The sequence below is a fragment of the Schistocerca piceifrons genome, chromosome 8, assembly GCF_021461385.2.
Source record: "Schistocerca piceifrons isolate TAMUIC-IGC-003096 chromosome 8, iqSchPice1.1, whole genome shotgun sequence".
Taxonomy (NCBI): Eukaryota; Metazoa; Arthropoda; class Insecta; order Orthoptera; family Acrididae; genus Schistocerca; species Schistocerca piceifrons.
In genome coordinates, this window is record NC_060145.1 from 492,669,254 (window position 1) to 492,683,372 (window position 14,119).

Consider the following 14,119-nt stretch of genomic DNA (forward strand, 5'->3'; position numbering starts at 1 on the left):
TTACTGAGTTACTGAGTAACTGAGTTACTACCCACTTTCTACACGGAGCGCGTCCATATCGCACACCTATTAAGCCAACTTGTTACGGGTCTCAGACTGACGAGCAAATCTCGTATGTCCTTTCATAAGCTTGCTGATAACACTTAGTACCAAGGAGTGTTTCGTCGCTGTAACACGGATTACTATGTAGAAGACTATTTTCCAAAAAGCCAATCACATAATGCTGGACTTTGTACCAGTAGCTTCAATCAACACGACAGTTTCACGTGATCTAAATTAGGATTACGCTCTTTTCGCAAAAACCGGTACTGAGAAGAAGCATTTGTAGCCAGTGCACGTTTCACATAACATAATAGGTATTGTAGATCTACGGAGGTGATATTCCCTAGTACCATTTTTTGTCAGTGGCACAAGATACCATATGGAGTGTATGTGTGTTGCGAAGGGAGACATCATGTTCGCGTGGTCCTCCTATAAGCAATAAGTGACCTAGAGTTCGGATAAACATTTAAAAACACAACGAATCTGTGTTTAATATTTGTTGGGAAAATTTGTGGTAAGGTCTTATGGGACCAAATTGTTGAGGTCATCGGTCCCTAAGCTTACACACTACGTAATATAACTTAAGCTACTTACGCCAAGGACGACACACACAACCATGCCCGAGGGAGGACTCGAACCTCCGACAGGGGGAGCCGCGCGGACCGCGACAAGACGCCCTAGACCACGCGGCTAGCCCGCGCAGCTATTGGTTCAGAACTATACGTATGTTAGTACGGGATTGTCACTGAAGTAGGTTTCTATGGAAGTAGATTTTACGATAATTATAGCCCACATCCCTTAAACCAACCTGGTAAGTGTCTCGTATTTTCTCGCTCGCAACACACCATGAAAATCCTGGACGTGTTATGTATGTGATAAATAGTTTTAGATTCGACGGCCAATCGTAGGTATTTATTTACAACACCATACTGATATAGTAGCACTTCGTGGCGGAAGCTTAACGGATATGAAAAGAATATGTTACCACCAGCCATAGGTGCGAAGGCATAAGATAGCTCGTTTCCCGGTCCTGGTTCAATTGGAAGTAACGTGGGCAGACGAGATGATTTTAATCATCTGGCGGAGTAACTCTGAATTCCACACCAGGGCGGCTACAAAGCATCTGTCACTATTGCTGTTTTTTGTGTAATCGATTTTCACCTTTAAACGAAAGGCTTACAGCGCACTGTTTTGCAAATCATTGTAAGTCCTGGTTGTCTAGTTTTAAGTATAGTTTTTGCTGCTACAGTGAATAGTATTCATTAGTAAATAAAAAAGCATTTGCTGTTGGTCATCATATTGCCACGCTGTGATGCAATCCAGTGTTTGTTCCACACTTTTACGAAAACTAAGGCTGACTGATGTGAGGTCTTAACCGACATCTTCTCGAGAATTGAAATAAATACCGTTGACTTGTATGGCTGTGCATACGTCCCATATAACCAGAGTCTATAACTGGTTATACTGCTATTCTCTATATGCCTACATTTTTAATTATTTATCCTCGAAATCTATTACACGAGGCACCAAACAGCGTTGCTGACAGTTCTGCTTGGCTTGTGTGTAGGACAAATGACTGGGTATTCATCGTAAACAGACCAGTGTGGGATACAAAACTTTGTCAGTGGTTTTTTATAGTGTTAAGAATATGAAATTTCTAGTGACCGTAACGATGAGAATGTATAGAACATCTGCACATCTCTAGAGGGTCTGATTTTCATGCTGGCAGAAGTTATAACAAATTATACTTTGCTGATAAGTAAAGGATGCAGCGTGAGTTGAGATGACCTATTAAAATTATCGTATATGTAACCCTAAGATCGTTCTGCAGTTTGTCTACGGGAGAGGTAGTACTACCTCAGACGCTGTTGATCATGACTTTTCCTAAACTTCGAATACTAAGTGGTATATATTTTAATTGTACGAGTACACATTGTGGTGAACTGTAGTTTAATGGATTATTCGGTAATGGCAGGATGTTATACCTCGATACTCCAAAGAAAGGCAGTCATGACTTATAATGATTTACTAATGGCCGAAGAATATGGCTGTCTATTCATTTCATCGTTTCGTCAGCCAAGTTAAGAATAGGTGGGAAAAAATCTAGTGACAGCAATTCTGATAATGCATAGGTGAGTCCTGGATGTCTTGTTGTTACGATATAGAATGAATTATCCCTTACTGGTACATAAAGGAATTATTTGCATGCAGATCTAGATCGTTACCTGTTAGAGTTCTCGTATTTGTATCCCTAAGATTGTCCTGCAATTCACCTAATATGAAAGTAATACTAGATTAGATGGTGTTGATCTTGACATCTTTTTACTCGCATGACTCCTAAAATTAGAATAAATAACTGTCATTTTTTTTAGATTGGCATGTACATGTTGTGGTAGACTGTAGTTTAATGGATTTTCAGTAATGGCAGGTTGTAATACCTCGATACTATACTCAAAACTAGACAATAATTGATTACAAAACTATGCGCTGTAGTTTGAAGATGAAAATCGATTATATCAAAACAGCAATAATGACATCTATTTTGTAGCCATCCTGACGGTGGAATTTAGTTACTCCGCCAGATGACTGAAATCATCTCGTCTGTCCATGTTGCTTCCCATAGAACCAAGACTGGGAAACTGGCTTTCTTACGCCTTTGCACATATTCTTTTCAGAAGTGATACGCTTCCACCACGCAGTGTAATTCAGTATGGTGTTGTAAATAAATACCTACGATTTGCCTTCGAATCTATAACTATTCATCACATACACAACATATTTCGGATTTTCATGGTGTGTTGCGACAAAATACGAGATTTAATCAAGAGTCTGAAACACTTATGAGTTTGGTTTAATGGATATGGCCTATAATTATCGTAAGATCTACTTCCATAGAAGCCTATTTCACTGACAATCCAGTACTTACATATGAATTCCAAACGAATGTTAGTCACAGATTCATTGTATTTTTAAATGCTTATCCGAACTCTAGGTCGCTGATTGCTTATAGGAGGACCACGGGAACATGACGTCTCTCTTCGCAAGACAGCAAGACACACATTCCATGTGATATATGGTACCCTGTGCCTCAAAAAAAAAAAAAAAAAAAAAAAAAAAAAAAGGAAAGAAAAACTGTGCTAGAGCAGATCACCTCTGGTAGATCTCCAATTTCTCTTAATTGTGTGAAATGTACACTGGCCACAAATGTTCCTCCTCAGTAGCGGTTTTTGCGAAAAGAGCGTAATCCGAATTTAGATCACGTGATACTATTGTGTTGATTGAAGCCACTGGTACCAAGTCCAGCAATACGTGATTGGCTGTTTGGGAAATATTCTAGTTAGTAATCCGTGTGTTACAGCGACGAAAGACTCACTACTACGAAGTGTTGGCAGCAAGCTTATAAAGCCACATTATGAGATTTGCCTGTCAGTCTGAGACGCATAACAGGTTGGCTTAACAGGTGTGCAATATAGTTATCGTGCACCCTGTCTTTAATGTATGATCCCTAAGCAAATCATCCAGCAGTGTTTCATAACAGGGGCACATTATATGCAAGGATTACAAGCATTTTTTTCCCAATGAAATGTCGCATTTACCGTGTACAAGAGAACGCAAAGAAGTTTTAGTAGTATCCTTTCCACAGTCTTCCCCTCTCTTAGAAGTATCAGACCATGAACTTGACTCCAGTATCCTTTGCGTTCGCCATCGACAAATGATATAACACAAGGTGGCGTCGTCGGAACTCTAATGGTAAATGGGCTCTGGACGATGTGTGGATTCACAGTAAAATCATAACGTCCAGCTCTATACAGCTGATGATATTATTGTAACCTGTACAGGCAGGGTGTGTTTTTGCTAACAAATAATGCTTTTTTTTTTTGCTAAAAGGACAGTACGATAAATCCAGCCGCTCACACATGTGTGATAAAAATGAGATTGTATCGCTTTTATTGAATCAGCTTCCTCTGGCTGCTTTGCGTTTCGGCAGGCTCCATGCTGTTAGTCTTATCAAAATGGCTTTTGGTTGTTTAAGACACAAACGCTGAAGTGTGGGCGCTCCTCAGATGTCGGTTCTTAAGGCCGCATTGCAGCCACCGTCCTGTTAATGGCGCGAGCACAGGTAGGGAGGAGCTAACAGTAAGAGCCGTCAGTAAGACCAGTTAACTGGACGGAGTCACAGGTCGTCGATTGTCAGTTTACGTAAGAAATATTCTCCTGTGCTTGTTGCGAGCCAGTGAGATGACTCTTCCCCTGGGGCTAGCGGGACTGGAGATGGAATTCGCAGTCAGCTCGTATTCCAGTTCCGGCTTCCGCTGGAGGCTCCAGCCGCGGCCCCGAGTCGGCAGCGCCGACACAGACGCGCAGCGCCTCTTCATTAATTTGACGGTGACTGTACCGTCCTCAGACATGTGCAGCGAGTTTTTTCCAGCCGTCTTTGCGGTCGTGGTGTTCGCAATTTGAACCACATTGGTGATGCGTCATTTGATCTTATCTACAGAGATCTGTAAGGTCGCATTTCTTACCTTATAGCGAGATAGCATTGCGGCCTCCGTGGTTCGTTGACTTTGTCTGCAGCAAGAGTTTAGTTTTGCTGCACTGTGGCCATTGCTAAACCTACTTCGTGTATCTCAAGGGCGTATAGTATGACTCGCATCCATTTACGAGTTCTATAGTCGGATCGCACACTAATATTCCGTGAGTTACATGTCCTTTTATTCTGCCTGTGACTCCTGTCGGATCTCGTTGCTGTGTTGAATTTATGGTTCTTATAGCATTGCAAACAAATTATTATAGAGTTTATTTTGTTTACCTTTAGTAATTATTATTGTCTTCTCTCCACCACCTGGGAGTGCTGCCTGGCTGAAAATGGGGACATCGATGGTAGTTTTAAATAGTAGGGCGGTCGAGGAACGAGGGAGATATTGTTTCTGATTAGTCCAGGGGGGGAGGGGGGGGGAGGGGAGTGGTTGGCGCTGTTAGCAACGTGCATCCTCAAATAGGTCCACAGATTTCCTCTGGTGAGCAGGCGGGTGTCTTCGAGCTACGACTGCCTTGCCTAGGTGGTTTGCCATCTCTGTGAATGGCTGAGTGTGTTTTGTGCCAGCTACCAGTTACACATTCACTTGGGGAGATGGTCTGGCTTAGTGTTGGGAGGAGACGTGGAGCTCTCTCATTCGAAATCATGAACTCAACGACCACTGTGACCACTCGAGAGCTTCCGTACCCTACTACTAAGTCACTTGACTCTTCCAACTTGCATCATACACGAATGATTCGGCGAGTTTATCACAACCTAGGAGTGTCAGACTTTGATATTTCCATCAGTCTCGAGGGCTGTTTGCCGTTGCTACAGTGGGCGAGAGATGCTTCAGCCAGAACTGATGTAGCAGCATTGTCTTTTGTCTTAGCCACCACGCCGGAGAAGATTCCACCGCAACATTCTCGGCACTGGTCGTTGGAGGGGAAGGAGGAGGGGCATTGTTCGCGGCTACACCAACATGTCGGAGTCTGAGGGGTAGGCTATCCAGCAGGCGACATGCTTTTCGCTTTGGTTGTGGCGGTTATTGCTCACCTCTCTAAAGGCACGTACAGTATCTATGATCAGAGGCATCAGAATTTTACTATCATGTTGCAAAATCTAGCAAAAGTGGAGGTTTGGCAGAGTTTTATCCATCGCTGTGTGGTATTTATTATACACACAATATGTTTCGTCAGAAATCGGTAGTGCTAACAGAATGTGCTACCATGTTATTTGTATGACATGACGTCATTATTTCGACCAATGTGTTTGTTTCTGACACACTCACTGTGACGTCACAAGCACGTTAGTAATGGAGGGGTGGCTTACCAATGATAAATTAATCAGGCCGATGCTGCATTGTGACTGGCTGTGGGAATCATGAAGTCAGCCAGACACGATGCGACGATGACGGGACGTTGGGGACATTGTGAGACGATACGACAGGTTGTTTTTGTGACGTTGACACAAAACTCACGTGACTGTATAACAAGCATAAAGTAGTGGAAAATATGTAAAAATGAGCATGCTTACATGTCTGCCTGGGTGTGGTGTCTGTTGGTGCATCGAATGACGAAATATTAAAGTATTATTAACAAACAGAGCTGTAGTGAATTTGTTATTAAAAAACTACATACATCCTGCAACCTCTCCCTATGCTGCCCAGCTCTAGAGGGTCGCAGTTATAAAAGATGGAGTTGGGGAGGTGCACTGCAATAGTAGTGATAACTAACTCGGGTACATACTGCATTCATATTGAACGAGAGCATCATTAACGTCCGGAACAGTATAGTGAATCTTGCGTAAATGAGCAAAATACGTAAAATTATAGGAAAATCTGGTATAAATACTAAAATGGATAGAAAATACGTAAAATCGGGGAAAATACGAAAAATATGAAAAAATACGAAAAACTGTGGAAGAACGAGAGTACTCACATACATTCCTAGGTGTGGTCTCTGCTGGTGTCTCAAATGATGTAATATTAAACTAGTATTAACAAGTAGAACTTAAGTGACTTAACATGATGTGTTATGAAGAAATGAATACAGCCTACAACCTCTCTCTGTGCTGCTCAGCTGCAGAGTGACCCAGCCACTAAAGGGCTCCAGTTGTAAAAGATGCAGGTGCGGGGTGGAGGTGGAGGAGGGGATTGATCCTCGTTGGTCCGGAGGGGAAGTGAGGGAGAGGGGGGAGGGGGAGGGTTAGAGCTGCTGATTGCCCTGGGTGTCCTTGATTAAGTCCCGGTGGTTCACCAGGGGAGAGAGATTGGAGGCCATCGAGGATCACAACTGTGTAACGTGACACCAGACGTGTACCAAGACACCAGATGTGATAAGACAGTTGCCTGGGCTAGAATGTCCACACCCGTCCTACCGCTGTCTATTGGTTCCAAGTCAGGACGGATTGTCGCAGCGTTGTTCCCCTTCAAACGCAGAAAACGAATCACCATACAGTCCTCAAGTTACCAACGGGCTGCGCCATTTTTTCCTGTTTGCTACTCTGCTACTCTAGGGGGGTGTCTCGCGGAGATCAGGATTGCCGACATGAACCTGCGAACAACAAAAAAAATTAATGAAGTACCTTCAGTTTTGGGAGGCGAAAATTAAAATTTTATGATCACCTCTCGCTCAGGGTTTCGAGCCAGACAATCACTGCTCGCGTTGTTCATACTTCCCCAAATGGACTGAAAACTGTGGATTTTGCTGCAAAGTTTCGTTCAATTTTCTCGGGTAACTGTCCATTTACTCCCACATATACATGAATATTATCCAAAATCACAGACACGATTATCATCCTTCGAGTTATGTACGAAAGATCAGTAGATAGCGTTACTATAGTACCTTTTTAAAATTTATCACTTGTTATTGTTAAAAAGAACGAGCGCTCTAAAACGTGGCAGGTTAGGTCCTTTGTAAGTAGGCTGTTTAGATTTTTATGTTGGTGAAGCCACGTAGCGCTCTGTATTAAAATCGCTGACTGTGCTGTGTGCAGTCTGTGACTGGTTGGCCGGCCGCAGTGGCCGAGCGGTTCTAGGCGCTACAGTCTGGAGCCGCGCGACCGCTACGGTCGCAGGTTCGAATCCTGCCTCGGGCATGGATGTGTGCAATGTCCTTAGGTTAGTTAGGTTTAAATAGTTCTAAGTTCTAGGGCACTGATGACCTCAGAAGTTAAGTCCCATAGTGCTCAGAGCCATTTGAACCATTTTGTGACTGGTTGGACTCATTGTTGGATTATTCGCTAGTGTAGTGTTGGGCTGTTGGATGTGAACAGCCGGTAGTGTTGGGCTGTTGGAGGCGAGCCGCCAGCAGTGGTGGATGTGGGGAGAGAGATGACAGAGTTTTGAGATGTTAATATGAGCGGACGATCTGGACGTGTGTCCGCCAGAAAAAGGAAATTTGTCAAACTGGATGTCGAGAAATGATATATATATATATATTATGACTTTGGAACATTATGAAGGTAAATACATTGTTTGTTCTCCATTAAAATCTTTCATTTGCTGACTATATGCCTATCCGTAGTTAGTGCCTTCAGTAGCTAGAATCTTTTATTGGCGCTCGCTGTATTGCAGTAGTTCGAGTAACGCAGATTTTTGTGAGGTAAGTGATTCATGAAGGGTATAGGCTATTGTTAGTCATGGCTATTCTTTTGCAGGAATTATTAAAAGTCAGAATGCGTTGCGCTAAAATATTGTGTGTCAGTTTAGAAATGATCAGAATAAGTAAAGAGAAAACTTTCTGAGTACGTTTAGTTTTACTCAGCTGTTTATGTATCAAATAACGTAGACGTTTACCAGGATAGTCTTTCTTTACGTTCAAAGGGGAAGTTTCACCTTTCCAGTGAGCCTTTATTAAACAGTTTGTGAAAAAATCGAAATTTCTCCGTTGGCTGCTTATACTGTAGAATGGTAACGTAGTTACAGTTTATTGGATTGTTAGCCCATTTACCTTTGTTTCTGTGAAAGTCTTGAGGATGCACTGTTTTCACCTTGCAGCATCAGTACCTTCCATTGCAGCACGGAAGGATCCGGTTTCTCTTACGCCCCTACCTGCGGATACAAAAGTTCGGTGACGTGGTGGGCGACCTTTTGGGAACAGCTGATCACTGCGTCGTCCTCCCGCTGAATACACGCACGAGGTGCATATCGCCCAGCAAACCTACCCACGCTGCAGTGTTAATGAGTAACTAACAGTCACGGCAAACACCCGACACAAAACCGGGCAGTGCTGACTCCAAGCTTAGTGCAAGGCCCGAAGTGGGCATGACATCCGACAACGCCAAGTACCGTTTCTGAATGGAACAAGTTTAGTACCAGCTAAGAAATGGCTCTGAGCACTATGGGACTTAACATCTGAGGTCATTAGTCCCCTAGAACTTAGAACTACTTAAACCTAACCAAGGACATCACACACATCGATGCCCGAGGCAGGATTCGAACCTCGACCGTAGGAGTCGCGCGGTTCCGGACTGAAGAGCCTAGAACCGCTCGGCCACAGCGACCGGCTCTGAAATTACATTTTCTGAGTACTTTTGTCTCCGCGAAGCCATCAATCGATGGGAAAAATGTGAAACGTTGCCAGGTCCGTATATAGAGAAGGAGTAATTAAATCTCAGGAGGTGGTGGCCGCCAGCCGGTGTGGCCGAACGGTTCTAGGCGCTTCAGTCCGGAACCGCGCGACCGCTACGGTCGCAGGTTCGAATCCTGCCTCGGGCATGGGTGCGTGTGATGTCCTTAGGTTAGTTAGGTTTAAGTAGTTCTAAGTTCTAGGGGACTGATGACCTCAGATGTTCTCATAGTCCTCAGAGCCATTTGAACCATTTGTAATTTCACACAAACTCTAAGAATTTTTCGGTATGTTTCGGATTCACCCCGTAAATTTGTCATAAGTTCAGTAGGTGCTATGAGATTTTACAGTAACTCCTACAGAAATGTATCATGTCTTTTTACTAAAATTATGATAGTCTTAAATTTAACTATGGAAGTATTTACTTTTGCCAAAATTCTCACGAGGCGGCCAATTTTGAAAATAAATAATGTAAAGGGAGATCTGATTACGATAACATATTTAACATGCCGAACACGTTTTTAAGTTCATAGCTGCGTGGTCAGCGTAGATGGCTGTCACCAGGAGGATCCAGGTTCGATTCTCCGTAATTCCCGCAGTTTGAGGTGTGGAACGGGGTGCACTCAGCCTCGTGATGACAATGGATGAGCTACTTGACCGAGCTGTGGCGGCTCCACGGTGTTGGAAGTCTGCTGGCCACATGCCCTCCATACCGCATCCGTATGACGCCCTGAAGCAGGGGATCACCCGGTGGCCGGTAGACGCTCCTTGGGTCTTCACAGCCTGAACGTGGAGCTAGTGTGTGATTTTAATTTCTCGAGTCTTTCTTTTCTTGCAGTTTGTTCGAGTAATGAAAGAAGACGTCCTATAACGAGCCTACGAGGAAGAAATATCTACTAAAAACACAATGATCAGAAGAGATCACATGGTCGAGCATATAGTAAGACATTCACCGTTGCTTAAAACTGTAGTTGAAGGTATGGCGAAAGGAAAGGACAGAGGACGCAGACTTAGATATCAATAGCTTAGGCAGGCCGTCGATTATGCGAGATACTTCAGTTATGCTGAAACAAAATGTTTTTTCATTGTTTTCCTAAAATTTCGAAAGGGCGTTTGTACCTGCATTTTCTTAGGCTCTTTAGAGTTCGAGTCAGTAGCCTGGTCCTCACCTCGCAATCGTTGACTACAATTCTATTTCAAAAACGTTAACTCTTTTCTGCTCGATGACTTTCTGGTGCCGTTCTGGACTGGCCACTGCCCCCTCTGCCACTGCTCTTGAGAACTGCTACAGAGCGTCGTCCAGCGTTTGTTTGGACAGGCTAATTGTCTGGAATCTTGCACGTAAAATCAGTTCGCCGATTGCTGGTCGTGAACCAGCAGCCAACTTCCGCAACCCTCACGCAGCCTACGGGGAACTAGCCTCTACAAATTCACGGCCCCTCTCGATATTAAATCTCTCACATTTTACGAGAGTATCGTACAGTTGTGTATTGTGTCTGAATGTAAGGATATCGTATCAACCGAAGGCAAGTTCTTTTGTAAATCGACAGACAGAAAACAATATAGTTTCTGCATATAACGATCATCTGAAACCCAGCTCGCTATGGATCGTCCACGAGAGCTAGAGAGCAATAGATACCGATGCTGCGTTCCTCGCCTTCCAGAAGGCATTCGATACGGTTCCGCTCTGCAGATACAGCTGGGTAATGAACATAACAGGAGCGTACGTAACATCGGACCTGCTGTGGAATTGAATTGAGGAGTTCCGAGCAAACAGATCACAGAATGTCATTCTCAATGGACAGAAATATTTAGATATAAAAGCAACGTCAGGTGTACACAAAGAGAGCGTTGAAGGACCGTTACCCTCCACAATATACATTCACTGATGTGCAAAAGTCATTGGATACCTCCTAAATTCGTGTCAGTCCTCCGTTCCCCCGCAGAAATATTCAGCCATGGTGCCTGTATGACCGTCCATAATTGTGAAAATATTGCCGGTGCATGATTTCGGGCACCAGCTGACCTTTCCATTATATCCCGTAAACGTTTGACGGTCGGCCAAATCATTCGTTCGAATTGTCGAGGATGTTCGTCAAACCAATTGCGAACAATTGTGGTCCGTGACATGGCGCACTGTCATCCATAAAAATTCCAACATTGTTTGAAAATAAGAGTAGCCGAACATAATCATTCCCAGTCAATGATCGGTTCAAACCAGAGAACCCAGTCTATTTATGTAAACACAGTCCACATCATTAAGGAACCACTACCAGCTTGCACAGTGGCTTGTTGACAACTAGGCTCCACGGCCTCGTGGGGCCTGCGCTACAGTTGAACCCTACTGTCAGCTCTTACCAACAAGTCGACATTCATGTCATCAGGTCACAGTTTTCCAGTCGCCTAGCGTCCAACCGATTCAGGAACCTGGGAGAGGCGCTGCAAGCGACGCCGTGCTGTTAGCAAAGGCACTCTTGTCGGCCATTAGTTGCCATAGCACATGAACGTCATATTTTTCCGCACTGTCCTAACGACTACGTTCGTCGTACGTCGAACATCGATTTCTGCAGTTACTGCACCTCAGTGTTGCTTGTCTGACAGCACTGACAACTCTGCCCAAAGGCCGCTTCTTTCTGTTGTTTAAGTGAAGGCCGTCGGCCACTGCGTTGTCCGTAATGAGAGGTAAAGCCTGAAATTTCGTCTTCTCGGCACACTCTTCACACTGTCGGTCTCGGAATATTTAATTGCCTAACGATTTCCGAAATGGAATGTCCCACGCGTCTAGCTCCAACTACCATGCCGCCTTCAAAGACTGTTAATTTCCGCCGTACGGCCATAATCACGTCGGAAAGCATGACTCAGCTGAGTACAAGTGTCAGCTCCGCCAATGCACTGCCCTTTTACACCTTCTGTACGCGACACTAGCGCCATACGTATGTGTGCACGTCGCCACCCCATAACTTTTGTCACCTCAGTGTTAATGATAGGGTGAATAACATCGTCAGTTCCATGAGACGTTTCACGGATGATGTCATTTTATGCAAATCAGTTGCATAGATGGAAAACTGTAGCGAAATGCTCGAAGACCTACAAAGGATCGACGTCTGGTGCAGGGATTGACAGTTGACTCTCAACATACACAAACAGAAGACATCGCCTAAAACGGCTGAAATAGGTATTATTTACTGATCACAGGTAGCACACGATTGCATAACATTTGAAACGTCCCCTTTTGAAAAATTATACAGGACTGTGCTTAAACTGACACGCAATGTTCTTTAGCGCAACGCAATCTGACTTTCAATAATCCCTACAAAAGAATGGCCCTGACTAACATTAATCTATACCTTTCACAAATCACTTACCTCACAAAAATCTTCGTTACTCGAACTACTGCAATATAGCGAGCGCCACTACTGTCAGCTAAATAAAAGATTCTAACTACTGAAGGCACTAACTACTGATAGGCATAGTTATCAAATGAAAGATTTTGATAGAGAACAAACAATGTATTTACCTTAATAGTGTTGAAAAATCATAATATACATAGCAGTTCATAACATCCAGTCTTACAAATTTCAAAACCCCGCCATTTCTCTCCCCACATCCACCACTGCTGGCAGCTCACCTCCAACTGCGCAACGCTACATGCTGCCCAACACTACAATGGCAGACAACAATGCAAACTAGCCACAGACTGCACACAGCACAGCCAGTGATTTTCATACAGAGGTGGCGTTACCAATACAAAAACCAAAACAGCCTACTTACATAGCCCCGATGCTCCCCACAAAAAATTTTACAAATTGTTTAGGGCACTGGCCAATACAGATTTGAAAAAATTTTTCATAATTATAATTACAATAACAAAGAAATCAAATGCACACACTTATTGATACAATGTTGGTCAAAAGCTAAAATTTTCTCACAGTCCATAAAGACAGTCCTGATCATTCATCACAGTAAAATTACAGTGTTTTTTTTTCTCAAAGTCTGAGTAGTAAAAGAGAATGCACACGGAAGTAGTGGATTTCCATGTCATCTTGAAGAAATAGTGATGTCCTTCCAACGGAAAGACAGTGCTGACTCTTCACATGCAGACAGGTAATGGGCCACAACAGAGTAAACCCACCGCAGAGTCAGTCGAAGTTTTGAAGAATATTGGTAGGTAGGTCATCACAGAGTAGACCCACTGTAGTCCTGCTAGAGATTACTGTATTGGTGGGCCACCAGAGGTGCAGACCCACTGCAGTCCTTGTAGAAATAATGATATTGGTGAGTGATCAAAGGTGTAGACCCGCTGTAGTCCTTGTAGAGATGGCCAGCAGCCATCTGTTGTGACTGTGCAGGTGCACAATCACCATTGAAGAGTCTCGCAGATAATATAGCAAGTCCATGAACCACCACTTGTGCACTCACAAAAATTATTTTGAAATGACCTTAGAACCAGCAATGCTGTTATCCAGTCCCTTGCAGAATTATTAACACACGTGCAAACACTAAGAGTCCCTACTTCTCATATATTGTCCATATACTATGACCAACAGAAACGTGTGCAGTGAAATGGAACTTACAAGTTAATAATATGATGAACTGGCGTCAATTACAATTTTATAACATAAGAATACAATTACAAAGGTACAAAATACATCATTAAAGAACATAATAATACAGATAACATTTGTAGTACAGGCTTTACAAAAGAATCGAAATAACATATGCATCAGCGTTACAGGAATTATGACATGAGTACATACATAAAAGATCAGAATAACTTTTGAAACATCAACTTCACACATGAGCATTAAAACAAAAAAGAATAAATAATGTCTAAACATCTTTACAAAGAAAATAACATATTGTCAGAAAAATTCTACAACATAACTCTTATTAGCTAAACACATTAAGACAGGAAAAACACAAATTCACATAGTGTAATAACACAAAAATACAGGACAGGGTTTGTTTTCAGTGTGACATTTGGTACTGC